This window comes from Rattus norvegicus, chromosome 13 (genome assembly GCF_036323735.1).
Source record: "Rattus norvegicus strain BN/NHsdMcwi chromosome 13, GRCr8, whole genome shotgun sequence".
In the NCBI taxonomy this organism is placed as follows: Eukaryota; Metazoa; Chordata; class Mammalia; order Rodentia; family Muridae; genus Rattus; species Rattus norvegicus.
Window position 1 is genome coordinate 51396650 of NC_086031.1, and position 20866 is coordinate 51417515.

Here is a 20866-nt window from a genome sequence, read left to right on the forward strand (position 1 = left end):
CTGCTTATAAGTTACCAAGGCATTCTGCTATGGGAGCCTAAGTAGAGTGAGATATTTGGTCATTTCTATAGGATAATATAAGGTTGGCTACGTAACTTCCATGAGCCTCAATCTCTTGTTAATAAAGAGAAGATAATATTAATTGCATAATATGTAATATAAATAAGACAACATTAATTAATTATAATATTTACAATTAATTATAAATATGCTAATACTATAATGAATCATTAATTAATAATGTAATCACAGGATTACTTCCAGTATGTATTTGGTATGCTTAAGGTGCCCAGCAATGGGAAACTTTGTTGTTGTTGTTATTATGATTATTAATTATCTCCATCAATCTCAAGTCAGCCTCTAGGCTTAGGGTCACATTTGCCCTGAAAGTATGTTTTCTTTTTCTTTTTTATAATTATTTCTCAGCTCTGTCTATTAATGGATGTGAGTTATATGTAATTCTAGTCTAGGTGTAGGTGTAGTAGTAAATCCCATGTGTTGATCAAGGGGTAATAGAAATGTATCCATGCTGGGGTTGGGGATTTAGCTCAGTGGTAGAGCACTTGCCTAGGAAGTGCAAGGCCCTGGGTTCAGTCCCCAGCTCCGGAAAAAAAAATTAAAAATTAAAAAAAAAAAAGAAATGTATCCATGCTACCTTCAGACAATCTAAAATAAGAGAAAAGTCTAGTGGTGTAAATGTCTTTTGTGTTTTTACCTGCTGAAACCTGATGGAAACTGGCCTTGTGGGGATAACTGGAATCAGTGATGCCTTCCATTAGCACAGATAGGTGGAGTTGAATGCAATTAGCTGTAATTAGCCAGTGATCTTTTAGGACAACTAGAAAAATCTGTTCTTCCTTCCCTGAAAACATTACAAGGGTGCTTGGGAAGGACAGAACCTTTTCAGTGGGTAATCTTGGACCAGAGTCCTTCAAAGGCGGCTGTTTCACCACGGTCAGGTTGGTTGTCTATTTCTGGCATATTTATTAAGATGTCTTATTGTCTCATGGGGGAGAAAAAGAACAAAGCATGAAGAAATTTTGCCAGTGATCATCATACTGCACTGTGTGTAAAAACAATGAAGCTAATTGAACCGAATGGCTTTGAGCCCTGGACGGCACAAAGTGACAAGGTTTGCTTGACAGCTAGTGAGCGATTATTTCCCATCCCACCGATTAATTTGGTCAATTAGTGGCAAATAGGAATGTCACGAGTGGAAAGGGTAATGGGAGTCAAATGTAAGAGTAAAATTGAGGGCAGCCTTGTCACATAAAGGGTCAGCTGTGGCTAGCTCAGGCACTGATGGGGCCCTCAAGCTAATTCCCCATTCTGTGAATCTTAAGTCAACCAGACCTTTGATGAAATCCAAATGGACTCCTGGGCACATTTTCTAAAGAAAATACAGGAAGAAAAGTTGGTGTGGCATTTGAAACATCCATTTCTAATTGAAACACTGAATTGCATGTCATGCAAATCAGATAAATGCAATTCTGAACACCACAAATATGGAGCACTTGAGTCCACATTGCTCAGCTGAGAAGCCCTGATTCAAACACCGGTCAGACCCTTTACATTTGATTGATGTGACTGCTCAGAACTGTCTCAGAGCAGGTGGTTTAAGACAACAGAAACGTAGGATTCCATTGTCAGGTGGCACTGAGTTTAAATCAGTGCTTAAGTAGGATTGGGCCCTTCTGCAGACTCTGAAGGAAAGCATGTGCCATGTTCCTCTCTGGGGTTCTGTTGGTGGCCCTCAACCCTTGACACTCATTGGTTTGTTGATGCTTCACACCAACTGCATTTATCATCTCTTGGTGTCTGGTTTGGGTGCCTCCTCTCCTCTCTTCTGTTCGGAAGAACAATTGCATCACATTGGGTGCCCATCTGAGCCCAGGATGAGCTTATCTTTGTTCCTTAATGAACCGCACCTGTACCACTCTCCAAATGAGATAAAAAATCACAGTATCTGTGTGGCAGGTAGTTTAATGACTAGCCAAGGGGAATGGCAGGAGTTTGTAATGTTTGGTCATTTAGAGACCTCACTAGCTAAAGAATCTTAACCCATTCTCAATATTATATTTATTAGCCTATGGTATTTATTAGGGGCATTTTCATCCTGCCATACAGTAGTTCCATTTTACCATACATATGTTTAACATACACACACACTCACACACACACACACTCAACACACTCACACACACACTCAACACACTCACACACACACTCAACACACTCACACACACACTCAACACACTCACACACACACTCAACACACACACATACTCACACACACTCACATACACACTCACACACACACACTCAACACACACACATACTCACACACACTCAACACACACACTCAATACACACACATACACACACATACTCACATACACACACACTCAACACACACACATACTCACATACACACACACACTCAACACACACATACACACATACTCACATACACACACACACTCACACACACACTCACACGCACACTCACATACACACTCACACACACTCAACACACACATACTCTCTCTCTCTCTCACACACACACACACACACTCACAGACTCTTCTACAGTAGTAGTTTTCTATATAGCTTTTAAAAGAGATCTTTAGTGTTCTTTATATCTCCTGATTTCCCTCTTCTACCCTGTCCTTCTAGCTTCCATCCCAATTTAATCCCATTCTTTTGTTTCCCCTTTAAGCCTTTATAGCAATACCTTCTATCTCCCTCTTTGAAAGCCTTGCCTCCATCCTTAGCCTCTCACTAATTTCCAGACCTCTACAGGTATACCAAAGAAAACGCATGTTTTCAAAGCTACCATCCACAAAGGAGAGAAGGCATGTGGTGTCCGTGTTTCTGAGACTGGGTTACCTCTCTCTCTGAATAATTCTATCAGCCCCATCTGTTTACAGATGTATCTCACAATTTTGTCTTTTTCTTTATAGTTCTGAATAACTTCCAGGTTTATAAATACATCACATCCTCATTGCCCATTGACCAGTTGATGTATGTCTTGGTTGTGTCCATTGCTTGGCTGTTTTAAATTAAGCAACAGTAAACATGGACAAGCAGGTCTCTCTGTAATGGAGTCCTTTGGGTGTCTGCACAAGAGGGGAGTAGCTGAATGGTGCAGTGCATCTATTTCTAGCTTTTTTGCTGCATCTTCTTACTGATTCCCAGAGCGGTCGTACCACTTTGCTGTCCCGCCAGCAGTGAAACGCTGACTCTTCTCCCAGCGTTTATCATCATTTCCTTAATGTCTGTGTTTGAGTTACTCGCTGTATCTTCCACTTTGGACTCTCAAATAAATCTTTCAAGAAACATTGTGTATATCTTTCCCTTTCTCACATCTTCTAGCATTTGAGCAGACAGAGGCATAATTTCTTCACTTACCATTAGATATATGCTTACATTATATGGACTATGAAGCTGGCTTAATAATTTATGTGTGACCAGTTCTTTGAAGGTATGACTTGAGATCACTGTGCTGCAGGAACTATGCATTGTATTTACAACCTTTTTTTACCCACTGAACACTATGGGGAGAAAGGTGGATTTTATTTCTCTCCTGTCTTACCCATGACTAAGAATCTAGTAAATACTTAAGTAGATGAAGGTATAAATACACAAGCAGATGAAGAGATTGATTGGTACTGACAATTATTTTGGGATATTAAGATACTTCCTTAATGACTATCTTGATTTGTGGTTCTTTATATTCGATGACAAAACTTATTCAATATTTTAAAATAGAGCTAATCCAGCATTCTAATGTAAGGGATATATTAGAATTGTAACTAAATGCTTGAGAAAATACTTATATAGGACCGACTCCTGGCATCTCTTCAGAAGTGATACCAACAGTTTACCTTCAGATGATGCGAAGATCAATATCTTTCTGACCGTTACTCAAAAGAAAAAAAAAGCATCGCTTCAGTGAAGAGTGTTGCTTGGGCCCTTCAGTGCTTTCGGACTTAACAGCATGATAAAGTATATATATTACATCAGTGTGCCTTGCTGTCAACTTCCAATCTTCCTGCTCTGTCCTTGTGCACTGTTGTCGATGGAACGAAGCCCAGCCTGCGAATGTGGACTGAGGTGCTGTGTGCGCGGTATTGGTGATAAATTCAAGGGCACTCAAGACATGCCTCGGGTTGACATGTAATACCCAATTCAGACCTTCATTATCATTAAAATAAAAAGGCGGGGGTAGTGAGTAGGGAAAAGAAAAGTAATTCATAGCACAGATGGTGTCCTGGGCTTTCACATGTCCTGCTTTATGCCAGCAAGGCCAGCTTCGGACAGCAGCATCCTTCATGGCTACATACACTGACTTTGACGTTTCACTTTGATGGATGTGTGGCCAGAGCTAGTGACTGCACTCTTTTTCATCTATTTGGCTGGAACAAATAGTCAGTTTTCCATTTTTATGTTCCATACTTTATTAAGAGTATCTCTGCGGACGCCCATTTACAGAGGAAATTAGCTGAATAGGAAAGAAATCGGTTCTCACTCAGGCGAAGCAATGAAATCATGATCTTGGAAATCTAAGACACATGGCCTACATTGCTCTCATCAAGAGGCTAACAGCCTTCTGAAATGTGACGTGGCTCAGGCACTGTTCTCAGAGTCCTCCGATTACATACCTGGAAATACTTATGACCGAAATTATGCTATGTATTAAAGGCAGATGAAGTTGCCTCCATTGTGTATTTTACATTTAAAAACATTTGTTCTCTAAAACATCTTTAAAAGATTTTTTGTTTTTATCTTAATGATCGTTTGCCTGCTTGTAAGTGCACCGCATGGAAGCAGTACCCTAAGAGGTCAGAAAAGGGCATCAGGTCCCCTTAGAGCTGTGTTTACACAAGGTTGTGAGCCAACTTGTGGATTCTGGGAACTGAATCCTGGTTCTTTCAAAGGTGGCTAGGGTTCTTAATCACTGAGCCATCTTTCCATCCTGGAAACATCAAGACGTTAACCACCAAGCAACCAAATGACCCAATCAAAAATTGGGGTATAGAACTAAACAGAAAATTCACAACAGAGGAATCTTTCTTTCTTTCTTTTTTTTTTTTTTTATTAACTTGAGTATTTCTTATATACATTTCGAGTGTTATTCCCTTTCCCGGTTTCCGGGCAAACATCCCCCTAATCCCTCCCCGTCCCCTTCTTTATGGATGTTCCCCTCCCCATCCTCCCCCCCCATTGCCGCCCTCCCCCCAACAGTCTAGTTCACTGGGGGTTCAGTCTTAGCAGGACCCAGGGCTTCCCCTACCACTGGTGCTCTTACTAGGATATTCATTGCTACCTATGAGGTCAGAGTCCAGGGTCAGTCCATGTATAGTCTTTAGGTAGTGGCTTGGCATTGTTGTACATATGGGGTCTCGAGCCCCTTCAAGCTCTTCCAGTTCTTTCTCTGATTCCTTCAACGGGGGTCCTATTCTCAGTTCAGTGGTTTGCTGCTGGCATTCGCCTCTGTGTTTGCTGTATTCTGGCTGTGTCTCTTGGGAGAGATCTACATCCGGCTCCTTTCGGCCTCCACTTCTTTGCTTCATCTATCTTGTCTAATTGGATGGCTGTATATGTGTGGGCCACATGTGGGGCAGGCTCTGAATGGGTGTTCCTTCTGTCTCTGTTTTAATCTTTGCCTCTCTATTCCCTGCCACAGGTATTTTTATTCCCCTTTTAAAGAAGGAGTGAAGCATTCACACTTTGATCATCCGTCTTGAGTTTCATTTGTTCTAGGCATCTAGGGTAATTCAAGCATTTGGGCTAATAGCCACTTATCAATGAGTGCATACCATGTGTGTTTTTCTGTGATTGGGTTACCTCACTTAGAATGATATTCTCCAGTTCCAACCACTTGCCTACGAATTTCACAAAGTCATTGTTTTTGATAGCTGAGTAATATTCCATTGTGTAGATGTTCCACATTTTCTGTATCCATTCCTCTGTTGAAGGGCATCTGGGTTCTTTCCAGCTTCTGGCTATTATAAATAAGGCTGCGATGAACATAGTGGAGCACGTGTCTTTATATGTTGGGGCATCTTGTGGGTATATGCCCAAGAGAGGTATAGCTGGATCCTCAGACAGTTCAATGTCCAATTTTCTGAGGAACCTTCAGACTGATTTTCAGAATGGTTGTACCAGTCTGCAATCCCACCAACAATGGAGGAGTGTTCCTCTTTCTCCGTATCCTCGCCAGCATCTGCTGTCATCTGAGTTTTTGATCTTAGCCATTCTCACTGGTGTGAGGTGAAATCTCAGGGTTGTTTTGATTTGCATTTCCCTTATGACTAAAGATGTTGAACATTTCTTTAGGTGTTTCTCAGCCATTCGGCATTCCTCAGCTGTGAATTCTTTGTTTAGCTCTGAACCACATTTTTTAATAGGGTTATTTGTCTCCCTGCGGTCTAACTTCTTGAGTTCTTTGTATATTTTGGATATAAGGCCTCTATCTGTTGTAGGATTGGTAAAGATCTTTTCCCAATCTGTTGACAACAGAGGAATCTTAAATGGCTGAGAAGCACTTAAAAGAAATGTTCAAATTCTTCAGTGATTAGGGAAATACAAATTAAAATGACCCTGAGATTCTACCTTACACTAGTCAGAATGGCTAAGATCAAAACCTCAGGTGACAGCAGATGCTGGCAAGGATGTGGAGAAAGAGGAACACTCCTCCATTGTTGGTGGGATTGCAGACTGGTACAACCACTCTGGAAATCAATTTGGAGAATCCTCAGAAAATTGGAAATAGATCTATCTGAAGACCCAGCGTTACTATTCTTGGGCATACATCCAAAAGATGCCCCACCATGCCACAGGGGCACATGTTCCACTATGTTCATAGCAGCCTTATTTGAAACAGAAGTTGGAAACAACCTAGATATGTCACAACAGAAGAATGGAATACTACTCAGCTATTAAGAATGAGGAAATCATGAGTTTCATAGGCAAATGGATGGAACTATAAAATATCCCGAGTGAGGATACCAAGAGGATATGCATGGCATGTAGTGGATATTAGTCAAAAAAGTACAGAATTCCCAGGATTCAATCCACAGAACCCAAGAAAGCTAACAAGCTGGAGGGCCCAAGTGAGGATGCCTCAATCCCATGTGGGAGGGAGAAGAAAGCAATCACAGGATTGGGGGGAGGAAGGGAGGGACCTGGGTGGGAAAAGCCACAGGAAGCGGAAGACGGGGAAGAGGGGAACATGATCATGTATAGGGGTGATAAGAGGACTGAAGCCCTGAAGGCCAGCAGAAAGAATGGGAACAGGCCCAAAGAACTGATTCCCCTTATCAGCAGGAAGTAGTCAAATGATATCCATGCCCCCTTTCTCCTTTAGCCTTCTTTCTCTCCTACCTAGTGTTGAGGGGGGTTGGGAGGGATAAGGGTGAAGAAGGGTGGTATGAATAGGAACTACAAAGTAGCCAGAGGTCTGACTACATTTGCTTCTGTCCTTGGTTGTTTCCCAGAGGTGAAAGGTACGTCCCTATTGCTGAAGACAGCAAGCATTCTAGACACTGGGCTCAGAGGCCAGCGAACTAGAATTGATCTGAATGCCTCCTTCAGGACTTGCTTCATGGTATGAGACAGCATCATGGGGGCACCTAGAGGAGTGAAGCACCCAATGCTCTTACCCAGCCATGAAGCATAGGAACCACAACAGTGACCAGCATGGCACGATAACCTCAAGGGTGCAGGAGGGCTACACACACCTTGGAGGTAACCGTACCTCTCTAATTAGGCTTCAAACCCACTCAGCAAGAGGGCAACCCTGCCTGGTACTTGAAACCTCGCCAACATCTCAGGACTAGCGAACTCATTGATCTGGGAATAGAGCATTCAACTCTGGGTTTACTAAACTAAGCATAACTTCTAACTACATTCTAAACACTATACCCACAGAGAAGTATAGGTCTCACCCCTTATCAGAGAAATATCCCTTTGCGACAACTCATGGAGACCAGTGAAGAAAGCTACAGTTGTTCAGAATATAAAGAACAATCGCATGATATCCAGTTGCAACTGATACGACTCCTGCACTGAAGACTGAGGGATCATAGCTAAAGAGGGAGGGGAGGGATGGTAAGCATTTATTCTTACGTAGCGTTTTTGAAAGTGTAAAAGACAAGATATAAAATCATGGATGATGTACATAAAGGGCAAATGAGTCATAAAATGGCTGTTGTTCACATGTCTGGTCCACGGTTTCCAGACAAGGTATTTATTCTGCTTTGTTTTTTGGGTGTCATCCATAAAACCGTAGTAACAAATCATTATGCACCCCAGCTCTCCATGGCACTGTTCTGTTCTGTTCATATACCTCACGGAATACTCATGGAAGATCCTATGGAACATTATCTATTATTTTAACATTCTATTATTTTGGTACTTAACAAATGGAGGCCACTGTAAGAGCAGTAACTTATCCAAAGTCAGACAGTTAGTCACAGCACAGAAGTGTGTACCTGAGTATGCTGACCTTGATTGGTATATATATTTTTTATTGGATAGTTTATGCATTTACATTTCAAATGTTATGCTCTTTCCCGGATTCCCCCTGTCCCATCCCATTCCCCCTGCTTCTGTGAGGATGCTCCCCTTCCCACCCTCCCACCTCAACACCATGGTATTCCCCTACACTGGGGCATCGAGCCTTCACAGGACCAAGGGCTTCTCTTCCTATCGATGCCAGACAATGCTATCCTATGCTACATATGTGGCTGGAACCATGGGTCCCTCCATGTGTACTCTTTGGATGGTGGTTTGGAGCTTTGGGGAGTCCGGTTGGTTGATAGTGTAGTTCTTCCTATGGGGTTGCAAGCGCCTTCAGTCCTTTCTCTAACTCCTCCATTGGGGTGCCGGTGCACAGTCTGATGGTTAGGGGTATCAGAAAGGTTCTGGCAGAGCCTCTCAGGAGACATCCATATCAGACTCCTGTCACCAAGCACTTCTTGACATCAGCAATAGTGACTGGGTTTGGTGGCTGCATATGGGATGGATCCCCAGGTGGGGCTGTCTCTGGATGGCCTTTCCTTCAGTCTCTGCTCTACCTGTTCCCCCTTCTAAGAAGAACTAAAGCATCAACATTTTGGTCTTCCTTCTTCTTGAGCTTCATATGGTCTGTGAATTGTTTCTTGGGTATTTCAAGCTTTTGGAATTAATATTAATATTCACTTATCAGTGAGTGCATGCTACGTGTGTTCTTTTGGGGCTGGGTCAGTCACAAAAGAACACACATGGTATTTCTAAGGCGTATCCTAAACTTCTTCCAGCAAGCTAGTGACTATGTTTTTACTGTTGAGTAGGGAAGAGAAGTGGTATCTGGAAACTAGCAGATCATTTTGTATGAAATTTGTTTTCTTGCCCAGAATCTGTGGGAGGTATTCATTCACACACCAAGCCAAGATGTATCTGTTTATAAAAGCCCTTTGTGGAACACTTTCTTGAAACTCTCATGAATCACAACTGAAAGGACAAAAAGTGGACAATTTAGACGATCCTGTTTCTGTACCTTTATGAGAATCAATATTTCTCTCTGTGTGTCCTCTCTCTCTCTCTCTCTCTCTCTCTCTCTCTCTCTCTCTCTCTCTCTCTCTCTCTCATGTTTTACAGGGTTTCTCTGTGTAGCCCTGGCTGTTTTGGAACATGTTCTATAGAACAGACTGGTCTCATACCCTCAGAGAACGCCCTGCCTCTGCCTCGCAAGTGCTGGGATTAGGGGCATTCATTCACCACCGCCACCACCACCCCAATTTCTGTCTCTTAATGCTTTAGGGGTGATTCGACCACAACAGCTATTTTCTAGAGACACAAATTCTGTATCGTGTAGAAAGCGGGTGATAGCTGTATGCTTTGGCATGGCGGCAGCTCCCACACAGACACAGAGGGTGCAATGGGAGCATGCATTTGACTGTAGACAGAGCTGGATTGGGTCCAGCACCAGAAGATTATGCAGCTGTTTACTGATGAGAATCAGGTGTTGAATGAAAATGTGGTTACTGGGAAAATGTTAAAATGACAGATAAGAAACTATCCTTCAGGGACTAGAGAGATGGCTCAGTGGTTAAGAGCACTGACTGCTCTTCCAGAGGTCCTGAGTTCAATTCCCAGCAACTGCTTGGTGGTTCACAACCATCTGTAATGGGATTTGATGCCTTCTTTGTGTGTATCTGAAGACAGCAGCAGTGTACTCATATACATTAAATAAATAGATAGATAAATAAATAAATAAATCTTATAAAAACCCAAACCAAAAAGTGTACCCCAGCAACAATTTCACAAGAAGCAGTGCTTCAGAGGATGAAGTTTGTGGCATTTGGATTCCAAAGAACAGAACTTGAATCTGCAATCCATCATTTTATTGTCTTTTGACCTTAGGACAGCATTTCCTGGCCTGTCTAAAAATTATGTCTAGTAGTAGCTTATCTTAAAGGAATGTCTGGTGATTAGTATACGTTCTGTGTCCTTTAGGCGTAATTGTTACTGTCATGAAGAATTTATCAGCTATGTACTATTTATGAGTATCTAGTTCTTCTTGGTCTAGTTTTCAATTTCACACTCACTTTTTTTAATTGCTACACCTAAAAGTTTAAGGTGATATTTTCTTGATTTTTAATATTCTAATTAGAGAGATGGTTTTAACAAACAACATATGCCCATGTAGGAGACAGAATGAGAGATGAAGTTACCAGGGAAAGGATCATAGAAAACCAAGCCTTAGAGGCATTAGAATGTAATAGTCATGTCGTGCATTCTCAGCCACAAGAGCCTGTAGTATTCTGCTGTGCTTTGGTACTTAACACTCAGCCCCTATAGACTGCTACTGTAAAGTTCCAGTCACACCAAAAAGGGTGGCTTTGTGGGCCAGCCTTGGCTACTTGTTTTGTCTCCTTCACTAGGTGGGTTCATCAACGCTTAAAGAAAAATACTTTGTCTTGGAAAATGTAAATCTGAGGACCGTTGTGGCCTCCCCCTCCTCCATGCAATCGAAGAGAAACTGCAACAGGAGAGCATGGGTGGAGATCACAGAGAGCTGGAGGAATGGAGGATGGAGTCCTGACAGGTAGCTGAGTGCTGTTTGTGTAAGAGGCTCTTCCCAGGACTGTTTTTTTCCTCTAATTGCCCGATGCATTTGAAAAGGTATTTAGGTTTGCCAGGCAATTTGAAGCTTTTAGGAATTAACATATTTAAAAATCCTTGCCTCCTGCAATTTATTATCATCCTTTAACAAATATGTATATTTGAAGGATGTATCAGAGGCAAATATGGTGGGTCTGGATGATGAGAGGCTTCGTATCTGTGTGTGTGTGTGTGTGTGTGTGTGTGTGTGTGTGTGTGTGTGTGTGTGTGTGTGTTTTGGGCACCAGAGTGAAATGTACTGATTTATATATTTAAGAAAGTTGTTAGAAAAATCAAGGAGGTGAGTAACCACCAATATGGAAAAGCTAGTGTTGACACTGTTTTATATCCAGGAGTTAGACATGGGTAAGAGAAATGGTTAGGCCATGGATTTGAATCCAGGGTCAACAGAATTTCCCAAGAGACTGGCTGGTACTTTCGGTGAAAAAGAAAAATCCTTGATGGCCCTAAGTGGTTTATGGGTTTCTATTAGACAAGATGGGGACTGGCACAGGGAAACAGGACTCCTGAGAGGCATATGTGGGGTTAAAGTGGGTCTGTGGTATCTGAGATGATTAGAAACTGGGTCTGGAGCTGAAGAGATCTGCAACATTCCTAAGTTTGGATTTCATAACAAAGCTGTTTAGTGACATGAAAGTGGATGGATGAACTTCCCAAAGCAATAACTAGAAAGAGGTGACGTGAACTTGTCCTTCTGGGCCGTCCTACATGCAGGGGCCACATGCTGGAGCGAAGTCCACTGAGAAGTGAGGTGTGACACAGGGTGGGGGGAGCAGCTGGTATCTGGACAGACAAGTGAAGAAAAATGCAGTTCTCCTCTCTTATGTCATGTGTCCACAGTGTCTATAATTTTGTGACTCTAAATTGGAAGTCTGCTTGTCTCCCCACCTCAATCCCAGGGTTTGGGATCAAGCCTAGGGCCTTGGACAGATTCTGTCCCTCAGCTCCATTCCCAATCTTGAAAGTCTACTCTTAGGAGTACATCATGCTTCAGAGTATGAGGAATAGATAATCCCTGTTTCCCTTTGGAGATTACAATTAGTAAATACAATAAAGAATTATAATGAAGCACAATGTATAATTATAATGATGTATAGTGTGTTAACGACATATAATGTAATTAATAATTATGAGATAAGAATATCTACCATCATTAAGCAGCTATGGTATTCTGGGTTCTGAGCATGCGGTAGCTCTAACCCTGCTGACCACAGTGAGTAGGAGTAACTCTTGTCCTAAGTTGGTAGAAAAGTAGTTTGTGATAATACATGGCAGCTAAGTCTAGGCTCTCATACGGGGGGGGGTGTTTCTTTTTTATTTTAATTTTAAAATTTATTAGTTTTGTGTGTGTGTGTGTGTGTGTGAGAGAGAGAGAGAGAGAGAGAGAGAGAGAGAGAGAGAGAGAGAGAGAGAACAGGGAGAGGGAGGAGGAGAGAGAGGGGGAGGAGAAAAGGGGGAAGGAAAGAGGGGGAGGGGAAGAGGGAGAGGGGGAAAGGGAGAGGGAGGGGAGGAGGAGGGAGAGGAGAGTGGGAAGGAAGAGGGAGGGGAGGGGGAGGGGAGGGGAAGAGGGAGAGGGAGAGAGGTTGGATATGCGTACCATAAAGCATGTGTGGAAGTCAGAGAACAAGTTGTTCATGGAGTCTGCTCTCCTTTCTACCTTGACATGGGTTTGAGCAAGCAAACTCAGCTTGCAAGGCTTATGGACATAGCAGCACCTTTACTCACTGAGCCCCTCACTAGCTTTCATGTTTCTATTATTAAAGTTCTCCAGTGCAGTTTTGTGAGTTTTGAATGCTCTTGTGTTTATGAAATAAAATAAGCTCATTATAGGAAATGACAAAATACATTTAAAAGAGAGAAAAAGGAAAAGCTGTGGACTTGCCATAAGAAACCCCTCCTTACAGTTTAGGGCATAACATTTCGAGTGCTTTGTATCAGGCTATGGCCATGTTTTCTACACAACTGGCAAGCATGTTTTCTTTGCCCAATGTATGTCTTTTCAATGATCAAATGCAGTGGTAATTGGATAACGTGATACTAATTTTCTCATCTCCCATGGTCCATTTCCTTCACATTGCAGGAATTCCTCTCCCTTTTGTTGGGCTTTACATTCGCAACCGTATATGTTAGGAGTGAGTGATTCTGCATTAAATATCCTTTGTGCTAAAGGAAACGTTGATTCACAACTGATGTTCTCCTCAGAGAGTATCACAAGTGTACATATTGGATCAAGGCATGTGAATACCTGAAAGGATCTCAGGGAAAGATGCTAAACTGCCCTGGTGTTTAGGCACGTTTAGCCCCCTTGGAAAAATTCGAAGGGCCTTTCTTCTCAGCAGCAATTTAGTTCATCATACATGACCTGAACACATAGCTGCTTGTGTGTATATGCGTGTATGTGTGAGTACTGCATTCATGTGTGTATATGTGGGTACATGAGTGTATAGAATTCTTGGATAACATGAGCACTGGTCTTTCCTTTCCACCTTGTTTGAGAACCAGCTCACTGCTGCTATTCTGTATCCCCCAGCGAGCTGGCCCGTGGGCTTCTGGGATTCTCCTGTCTCTGTTTCAGTCTTCCTGTAGGGACACTGGAATCACATGTGCTTGCTCTAAGTGTCTGGCTTTGATGTGAGTTCTGGGAATGTAAACTCAGGTCTCCATACTTGCAGGGCAATCCCTCTTATGCACTGATACAGCTCTCTAGGCTGTGCACACACCATCAATACCAAGGTCTCTTGGGCACTGGGATCAGGAGGAGCCCTGCTGCTATCAGATGAGCTTAAGCGCGCGGTGACTGCCCTTAGTTGAGATGGTTGTTTGTTAGCTCTCAGAAACTGTGCTTTTACTTTCTTGATCCCCTACTCTCCTGTTGATAAAAAATTTAAAAATACCATTATTTTTTCCTTCGGAGTTTATCCCATTTAGCTTTTAGCTTCTTGGACCAAGCTGTCTTGAATTAGATTTTAATTATGATCCTATTCATAGACAGGTTTGTAAAAAAATAGTCATTAAATTTTTGCATTTAGAAATGAGGATTCTAACACCATCAGTATCATTTTATAAGGATCAAATGACTTAATACACAGTGTCTTATGTACAAGGTCGCAATAAACATATCAAACATTATTACCGTGTTCTCATGTTGTAAAGACTAAGGGAACCATCAGTTCAATGTCCATTCAGGTCCAGAATGGCTCTTGATGGTGGGTAAGGTGTAAAGCCACCATGGTGAGGAAAGCAGGGCCAGAAGAACATCTGTGCTGCCACAACCAGAGCAGAGAGAATCGTCAGGGAGACATGCGAGTTCTCTGAGACATACTTATAGCTGAGGTACTACCATAACATTGATATTGTTCTTTTTAAATATTCTGTTTACTTTTTATGAATTTCCCATCATGTACCCCAATCCCACTCATCTTCTCCTCCCTTCATATCTGCCCTCTGCCCTTGCAAACTCCCCACCCCCCAACACAGGGAAAACATCTCATTGTTGAAGCTGTTGTGTGTCACAGTGTGCCCCTCTTGCCCATACTCCTTTGCTTGCAAATGTTCACTGCAATGGCTCATTGGCCTGGTACCAGGCCTCTGGCTTCTGTTTCTCTATTAACACTAGATCCTCACTGGACTCCTCAGATATTCTATTGTTACCGCATGCCAGTGGAGGTCCTGTAGTTTTGGATCTGTAGGACTGGACCCTTCGTGCACTTAGCTGTTCACTGATGAGGTAGATGTTGGGGTGACCTAATCCAAAGCCCTGGATCTGGGCCTGAGAGGTATCTGAGCTGGTCAGTCCACTGGTTCTCACACTCCTATGCACTGGGGCCTGCTTACTGGCAATACCCCACAACCAGGACTAGCTCTACCCTGCTGCCCAGAAGAACGCCTGCTCTCCAGAGTGTTGAAGCCGGTGAGGGACATGGCCAGTTCTCTCACTCTCATGATGCTAGGGCCAGCTCTTCCACCTGCCATAGGTGGCCAAGAACCAGAGAGGGAAAGAGGGCTTCTCTCCCTATCCTTGCCAGAGCTCAGGGTCGGCTCTCCCATGCTCATGCTGTCAGGGTCAGCTCTACTGTGCTGTCCAGGTGAGGTACAGGGACTGCTCTCCTGAGTCTTGCAACAGTGAGGGACAGGGAGAGCTCTCTGACTCTCATGAGTCCCATTAGGGCCTTCTGCCAGTGGGTAGTGAGGGCAAAAGGGAGGGGATGTCCTTCTCACCAATGCCACTGCACAGCAGCCAAGAGGCGGGGCCAGCTTTCCCATGCTCACACCCTAGGGGCTGGCTCACCCATAACCCCCATATCCTGGGCTAACACTATTGTGCTATCCAGCCTGCAGTAGATGGCCAGGGATGAGAGGGGGCATCTTTTACTTGCGGAAGTCACTTCAAGGCAGGCAAGAAGCAGGGCCAGCTCTTCCATGCTCACACCCTCAAGGCCAGCTCATCTGAGCACCTGCCACCAGCATAGCTCCACTGTGCTGCCCGGCTGAGATGCAGGGCCTACTTTTCAGAGGGCTGCAGCTGGGGAGGGACAGGGACAGCCCTCATGCTCTCATGATTCGAAGGCCAGCTCTCCTACTTACTGTAGGCGATGAGGGGCAAGAGGGAGGAGGGTATCTTTCCCTGGTCCATGCTACCACTTGGGAGATGAGTGGTAAGGCCAGTTCACCCACAGCTCCAACCATGTGTGGTTCCTTTACTGCTGAGTGCTGCAGCTAGCTTGGAGTGAGGCCAGTTCTCCTATTTTCATGCTCCCAGGGCCAGCAATATCCAGGTGAGGGATGGGGCCAGTTCTGCACAGCCTTCGGAGATCAATATTTCCCAGACCAGGGAAGTCTGCCTGGCCTTTGGTGGTAACAGAGCCCCATTGCTATGGGGCTATCTATGGCTTAAGACATGGCCCTCAGTGACAGCATAAACCAGGACCACACTGCTCTAGGTGGCATCACTGGCTATTCACATCAGGCTGCCCCTCACTATCCTTGAGTCCCCAGGTCTGGTCCTCTTCATTGTGTCAACATCCTTTAGTTTCTCTTCCATTTCTTCACCGCTTACTTGTTCCTCTTAGTGGTGTCGGGGATCTCTGCGTGTCAGGCATGGTCTCAGGAGTGCTAGGCCCAGCCTGTGCATTATGGCACTGGTATCTCAGGCATGGTTCCCCCAACCCACATCCCAGGCTTGTGTAACACAGGACTAGAGGTTATCTTAGGGTTGCTCCCAGTTTGGGCCCCATGGTATTGGTGATCATCTGGGCCTTGTTCTTCATAGGACCTAAGCCAAGTGACCCCATGCGTGGGTTGTCTGTCTTGGGCTCACTCCCACTTAGGGACCCCTGGCTCTAGATGGGGTTCTACTAGTCTCTGCCCTGGGAACCCTTCCTGGCCTTCGTGGTACTTACCTGGTGGTCGTCTCAGAATCAGTTTTTTAAATCATTCAGATGCTCACAGGTCAGAACGTAGATGTAGCCTCTCTCATCTCTGCCACCAAATGACACAGCAGCCCACACCCACTATGACTCTAGAGGCAGATGAAATAGTTCTTAAAGAAGTTACAGTCACCTTCACTTTATAACCAAGGAAACCAGAAAGAGAACAAAAATACAGTGATCTAATGGACAGAGAGTGAGAAACCTTGGAACATGCATCCCCAAATGGGATGTCTCTATTAAATCCTTCCCCTCAGAGATCAGGGAACTCTGCAGAAGAGGAGGTAGAGAGAATGGAAGAGCCAGAGGGAATACTAGAGAAACCAGGTCTTCTAAACCCAGCAGGGCCCTTGCACATATGAACTCACAGAGACTGTGCCAGCATGCACAGGACCTGCGTAAGTCTAAGCCAGATGGGACCCCAGCACTGACGGGGGAAGTGGACACATGCCCTCATCCCAAACCTGTAAGCTGTCTCCAACTGTTAGCTTCTGGCAAAGGACAAATTAGTTTTCTCTAATGAATCTCACTGAGTGTACAAACCGTACCTAATGGTGGGCCACATGCCCAGAGGTAGATGGCCAACACAAAATGAATTCAAGAGTAGTTTTGAAAGTGTTTTTGTTTTGTTGTGCTTTGTCTGGACATATTTTTATATCCGTAAGTCTTTTCCCTACATATTATGTTCTGATTTTGTGTTTTGATGGGTTTTCTGTGTATACAAATGTATGTGTCTCAGTTAGGGTACTTAATTTATATTTTGTTTTGCACTATTCTGGTTTGTTTTTATTTTATCTTATTTCATTTATTTGTTATTTAGATGCCTGTGTGTTTTCTAATGGGGGTGTGAGGATTTGGGTGGGGGGGATGGGCAGGATCTGTGGGCAGTTGGGGGACTGAAAACTGAAATCAGAATATAGTATAGGGAAAAAAAAGATCTATTTTCAATAAAAGGGGGGAGTGTATATAGTTTCATGGTGAAGAGAGATGGCTGTATTTGAATCCACATTGACATTCTACCATATTTTTTTGTAGCAGTAAACAGGGCATTATTTTTTAAGTGGTTCATTGTATTCTTATTTTATGTGTGGGTGTGTTTTTCCTGCACGTGTATCTATCTGTGTACTAACACGGAGGGAAGGAAAAATAGGGATTTGGATCACCTGAAGCTGGAGTTAATGGATGGTTGTGAGCTTCTGTGTGGGTGCTGGGAACCGAACCCACATCTTCTAAAAGAGCAGCCAGTGCTCTGAACCATCTCTTCAGCCCCTCCCGCCCCCGAGAATTATTTTAAAGGCATATAATTGAATATAGTTTACAAAACATCTATCATAATTAACCACCACGCACCTAGCGAGTTGCAATCTAAATAAAAGCAATGATATTCTAAGCAAAGGTGTTTTTTTTCAGTGAACTTTAGCTGAAAGAATAAATGGGACAATTTAGACTTTACTATTATTCCCATTTTTCTTTAGAATAGAAACACACAGGGATGCAAGGTTTAACTTTCATGTGCCATAGGTGGTTATATAAGAACCTTAACTCTGCTAACACCAATGGTTTTTAAACTCAACCTTTAAATGAGGACAACAAAAGTCTGGTTTGAAAGCCTTCATTATACGGATCCCCAAAGGTCCTTAATTGTAGTGGCTGCGCCACCTGCCTGCTGGACAAGTTTCCTGGTGGAGCTAAGTGTTTATTTTGCAGTAGGGAATGCCACCTGACTAGGAAGGATGTGGGGAAACCCTGGGGGTGGGGTGGGGGAGGGTAGTGAATAAGTATCTACAAATGGTATTGCCAGGTCCTACAGCAGGGATTCGGGATAATAGGCATATGCAAAATAATTCTCTCAGGTGGTTTTCCTTCCCCCAGGAGAAAATGGACAGATCACACTCATGCACAGAGCTGGTCTTGCTGTCTAGACTTCGGTCTTCTGATCTGTGCAAAACAACATCATGCCATGGTTGTCATCTGTGTTGTAGAAGTGTCACCCACTTTGATATGTTGTTATTGACTCTGCATATCTTACCTATGAAAAATGTCTTCTGCTGGGTTTGCTTGCCTATTCGCCATAGGATTTTTAAGTTGTTCTTAACTTACAGTTACTTATGTGTCTCTGAAAGGGGTATTTTTGCCAGATAATGTATTGACAATATTGTTTCCCCACAATCTGTGGCTTGCGAATTAGTAAAAACTTATACTATATATATATATATATATATATGTGTGTGTGTGTGTGTGTGTGTGTGTGTGTGTGTATGTGTATATATGTACATAAACACACATGAATATATTTCCAGCATATATATATATATATCCAGTTTAATTCTGTTATTGGCTTGATTAATATGCTTTGGTCAGTTTCATTTGACATTTTAATGCACACGTGTCATTGTGACTTAGTTGTCATTCATCTTCAGTCTCCCTTCCCTACTTCCTTCCCCCATGGCTCTTGCTCTGGCTTATTCCCTTTCTTCTCAAGAAATAACCCCTCTTGCTTTCATGTAGCATGTATTCCATTTTTCTCCCTTTCCCTCTCCCTTAAGAAGCCCCTCCTTCTCTCTCATGAAACCTTTTTTAGTTCTAAAAACTAACCCCGCTCTCATGCTTAAATCTAGGTTATGAATAAGAGAGTAACTTGATTAATCTGAGTCTCATGTCACTTATCATGATGATTTCTGGCTCCATCAGATTTCCTGAAAATTAAACAGTATACACTGGCTCCCCCAAACACTTAGGTATTCTATCTTTATTTATGCCACTCTGTTTGGCCATTTTCTGTCTGCTATAGTAATGAGCTACGTGCTGACATCTTGTCCCCGTACGCTTGGGATGTACACAGTCTCTCTGAGTAGCCTGTCCATCTGTACCATGCTTACTCCACAGCCCTCTAGATGATCCATGACTACCCCGGGATGGATGCTTGTGCTGGGGTGACCCTTGGGCAGTCGGTCTGCATTCCACTAGCATCACAAAGACATCTACATCAAAGAGCCTCTAGCATTGGTGTCCTCTCATCCCCTAAGCAGAGCAGCAGCATCTGGGCTGTAGCCCAGCTCACCCCACAGCTATCTTAGTGATGAATGACTATTGCAGAATGGGAGCTTGTGTTTAGATCACTCGTATGCAGTCTGCATGGCACTAGACTATCACCATGTCACAGGGCCCTTAGCACTCACCCATTTCATCGCACATGCAGTGCTGCGTGATCTGTGTCGCCACCAGGAGGATGAGGGCAGTATGGCGAGATGATTTGAGATTTCACCTATACAACCTTTAAAAAAATAACCATCATGCTGTCACTAATTATCTAATGTTAGATAATGTTTATCTATTGCTGTGACCGTAAGATCTCTATAGGTACGGGCAGGAAAAATGTAATACAATGTATATATAGGGTTTCAGAATGAGTTTGGGAATTTCAAGAATGCATCTTGCTGGATGGGATGAAACCAGTCTACATGGCCCCAGGAGCCCTCAGAAGTGTTACCAAGAGTATATTCAAGTGTGTTATAATGACAAGAATGTTTATGTTGTTTATCTGATTACCAGCTGAACGCTGATGGGATGGCAAGTTATAAAAACCAAGAGTCATTTTTAGCAAACCAGCAAAATATGTCTTTGTGCTCATAGAAGGATATTGATTTAAAATATGGGACCGAGGGAAGCTGGCTATTCTAATCTAGGAGTAATATCTTTTAAAAACAATACAGTTTCTCCCCCAGTGTCTTAACCTAAAACTATTTCTCAGTTGAAAAGCTCTTGTATGTTTTTGCAGTCTTTTTTAAAATGAGAAAACAATGTGTGTTCAATACATTTTGACTATTTCTTTGAGCTGCTTTTGAAAAATTAAGTGTTGTATATTGCCCCTGGATGGTACAATCGATTTCACAAACCTATAAATAGCAAGTCTGCCTGCTGGGAAAAAAAATACCGCTCTGAGTTATGTTTCATAATCGTGAGTTAACTGTGTCAAAACACCTTTAAGAATATTCGTAAGGGGGAAATTGACTGGGTGGGTGAAAGAAGTTTACGTCTTTAACGATATTCACACCTAATAAAGCTGCACCACTGAAACGGCAGACATGTGTGGAGGGGTTATGTTCCTTCCCTCAAGATTCTTTAGAATTATACAGATTGCACACATGGGGATTATCCATATCCCGCTTATTTTTTTAATATTGCAAGGACAAACTAGATATAAAAAAATTGGTGATGTATAGTGAGCTGCAAGAAATAGAAGAGAATCTTCAGCTTTTATGTGTTAG

General features: G+C 43.0%; 1 long non-coding RNA gene and 1 pseudogene across 1 annotated transcript; both read right to left on the minus strand.

Moving 5' to 3' along the window:
* Window positions 1–9434: 9434 nt before the first annotated feature.
* LOC120096202 (uncharacterized) lies at window positions 9435–16047 on the minus strand. Its single transcript, XR_005492363.2, has 3 exons — window positions 15757–16047; window positions 14306–14435; window positions 9435–9498 (listed from the first exon to the last, which is right to left on the minus strand). It is a non-coding gene; the product is annotated as an uncharacterized LOC120096202 (long non-coding RNA).
* A 538-nt stretch (window positions 16048–16585) lies between these two features.
* LOC120096418 (small nucleolar RNA SNORA17) lies at window positions 16586–16701 on the minus strand (annotated as a pseudogene).
* Window positions 16702–20866: the final 4165 nt, after the last annotated feature.